This window comes from Tupaia chinensis, unplaced genomic scaffold (genome assembly GCF_000334495.1).
Source record: "Tupaia chinensis unplaced genomic scaffold, TupChi_1.0 Scaffold145185_1, whole genome shotgun sequence".
In the NCBI taxonomy this organism is placed as follows: domain Eukaryota; kingdom Metazoa; phylum Chordata; class Mammalia; order Scandentia; family Tupaiidae; genus Tupaia; species Tupaia belangeri.
In genome coordinates this window covers 52637-55878 of record NW_006205045.1, presented here as the reverse complement: position 1 = coordinate 55878, position 3242 = coordinate 52637, and the positions used below count along the sequence as shown (strand labels likewise).

Genomic DNA, 3242 nt, shown 5'->3' with positions numbered 1-3242 from the left:
CCGGGGGGGGGGGGGCAGATGGCAACAGTACCACCTTTTCTCCTTTTGGGATTTTAGATACCCGTACATATACACACCTGGCTTAATTTTCAAGCAACCATGTATGGGACTCCAACTGAAGTACGCCATTCGGGATCCAGCAAAGTAACCTCCAGGCCACTGGCTGGCCTCATTGACTCTATCAAATAGGTTATTTTCTCTATATGAATGTTTTGCTATTTACTCACTTGTTTTTCCACTGGTACTTATGGTAAAATGGTAATACAAACTTCATTGGTATGGTAATACAAACTTCATTGGTATTTTGATAAGAAAAACACGGGTATAGTAAATTAACAGACTGAAAACGTTGATGTCAAAGGATTATGAGCTTTTCTAGGACAACAAATAAAAGACAGCATTGGAATTTATTTCTTTCTCTTAGGGTAACCAGTGCTTGGCTGGTCAGGCGCAGTCTCTTCTAACTGAGCAGCCTGCGGATTTTATATAGGGTTCTGGCAAGAGTGGAGATTCAGGACCAGCAGACCTCCAGGGCCACAAGGGGGTTGACAACCTCCGTGGTGGCCTGGTTATTCAGTGAGTGTTGCCCATTGGTTGACACTGGAATGTGTGTTTATCAGAGTGGATTTGTCTCAGATAGGCTGTCTTTCTGAAGCACGTGGCTGACGTGGAGGGCTGGTAAATAAGACAGTGCTCACTGACATGTGAAACTGGGGCTGGATGGTGGCACAGCAGTAAAACGGGGTGCTCTGTGAGGCTAATCCTCAGGAGAAGGTGCTGGGTTTGCATCCAGAGACCTCCCTGAGTGCCCGGCATTTGCTTGCCCATGGTCTGGGACTGGCTGAGGCTAGAACTGAGTTTCAACATCAGGAACTTTTTGGAGGTGCTGTCTCTCTAAAAAATAAATGAATGAGAATTAAAAATGGGTCCTTGTGTCTAAGAGTACCATGTCTGTGGGTCACTCCTTTCCTAACATTCAGATAACTTTGACCAGATGTTTTCTGTTCAGAAGTGGCCTCTGGGCCAGCTAATGGCATGGTAGTTATTGTGGCTAGGTTCCACAGGGTCAACTGCTCAGTTTGAGTGTCTGACTTCACAGATAGAGAAACACACTGAACACGTGTGTGTGGGTGCCCACAATCCGGAGAAGAGAATGGAGAAGGGATTGCATTGTATCCATCCCATCAGGGGTTTTCTCTCTCTCTGTCTTCCTCTCTCTCCTCTCTCTCTGCCAGGCACCTGCACCCAATAGAAAATTAAAAAGAAAATAAAAGTTGTCTTCCCTCAACTATGTTCGAAGTTAAAACTGCTTCATTTTCTTAAATTATACATTTATTTCTCCAGTTTAAAGTTTAGATAGAAAATAATTGTGTAAAGATTGATGCCTGGACAATGTCTTCATTTTACTGGAAGAGTTATTTACATAACTTTTGTTTTGTAGATCATTGCTATTTATCCTTTTGCTTTTGGTATTCTTTGTTCTCATACTTAACTCCTAACATAATAATCTCTAGTGGGAAATTTTAGTCTTTTTAAAAATTTGTGTCAGTTGAGAGCCTGCCCAGTCCCCTCAGGAGGTGTCTAGCAGGAGCAGTGTCCCCACAGTGAAGCGCTACCAGGGCTCTGCCAGCGGAGCAGCCCAGGTGCATCTTCGGATGCAGAGGGCAAGGGCCAAGCTGGAGCTGCTAGAGCTGAGCCGGAACGGCGTTTGCCCGGGCCGCGGCGGAAGCCGGAGCATTTGGGGAACGGGCCGCGGGAACCCGGAAACGCCTGGGCTGTGCCGAGCGGGCGGCAGTGACGGCGGCGGGAGCGGGCGGCTCTGCGGGTCAGCGATCTCGGCGGACTCGGCCAGCTTGGCGCCCTGGAGCCGAGCCGCGGTCCCCAGCGGGAGCGGCTGGCCGAGCTGCGCGGAAGGCAAATGGAGATAGAGCCATGTCCGCCAACCTAAATACCTCTCCTGGGGAATTTCGGTCTTTCAGACTACAAGTTTGGTTCTAACAGTGCGTTATTCTAGAGCTTTAAAACAAGGAGCTGGTTATCTATCTTCTACAGCAGTGGTTGGTGCTGAACTGTCGAAGACACTGACCTGCATTTTATTAGTCTACAAACACAGCAAGCATAGTCTAAGAGCACTGACTCCAGGGCTGCATGATGACATCTTAATAAGCCTATGGAGACACTTAAGCTCGCTATTCCGTCAGGGATATATGCTCTCCAGAGTAATCTGCTGTATGTGGCTCTCCAATCTGGATGCTGCTACTTACCAGGTCACATCCCAGTTGAAAATTCTTGGGACAGCATTATTTTCTGTATCTGTGCTTAGTAAAAAGGCGTGTACCAGTGGCTCTCCCTTTAAATTTTGATGACAGGAGTTGCTTTTGTCCGGTGGACCCCTGGTTCTCCAGAGGTTGATTCTAAGGAGCTTTCAGCTGGCTCTCCATTTGTGGGCCTCATGGCAGTTCTCACAGCATGCTTTTCAAGTAGCTTTGCTGGAGTTTATTTTGAGAAAATTTTAAAAGAAAACGAAACAATCAGTAGGGGTAAGAAACATTCAGCTTGGTTTCTTTGGGAGTATATTTGGACTAACGGGTGTGTACATTTATGATGGTGAATTGGTATCAAGAATGGATATTTTCAGGAATATAGCTGACTGACCTGGAGAGTTGTTATTTTTCAGTGTCTTTTTCCTTGGAGCCAATCTTGTCATAAAAGCTACTTTCTTACATGGTTATGATCCCAAACCTGCAGGAAATCCCACCAGAGCATAGTCATGTACTATCTTTAAATGGTTTTTCACGATGGTGCACTAGGATTCTCCATACTGATCTTGCACAGAGGATTTCTACAGATTCTGTGAAGATATCATCATGCTGAACATAACCTTATTGTTCAGATGCTTTGAAAATATAGAAGTTTAAGAATAAAATACTTGTGTATGTAACAAAACACATCACATACAGAGATCAAAGCTTGAAAGTATTTCCGGGGATTAATATTAGAAGGAATATTGGAGGAAACCTGAGATCTGAGTTTTAAAAAGTTTTACCTTTTTATTTGCTACAGAAATGCCCTATGCACTCTTTACAAGAGCACACAATAAATGCCAGGTATCAATTTTTGCAAATTATATCTATTTAATCTTAAATGTTTTTGTCTTACTCTTTCTGTACAGATGTAGCAAATCATATGGAATAGTACAAATTTGAAAATTATAATTTACCTGTAAAGCTGTAAAAAAAAAA

At 44.0% G+C, this 3242-nt stretch overlaps 1 pseudogene; it reads left to right on the top strand.

Moving 5' to 3' along the window:
* The window catches only part of LOC102496003 (UDP-N-acetylglucosamine transporter-like), a 6028-nt pseudogene extending 2899 nt beyond the window's left edge, over nt 1-3129 (top strand).
* The last annotated feature ends 113 nt before the right edge of the window (nt 3130-3242 follow it).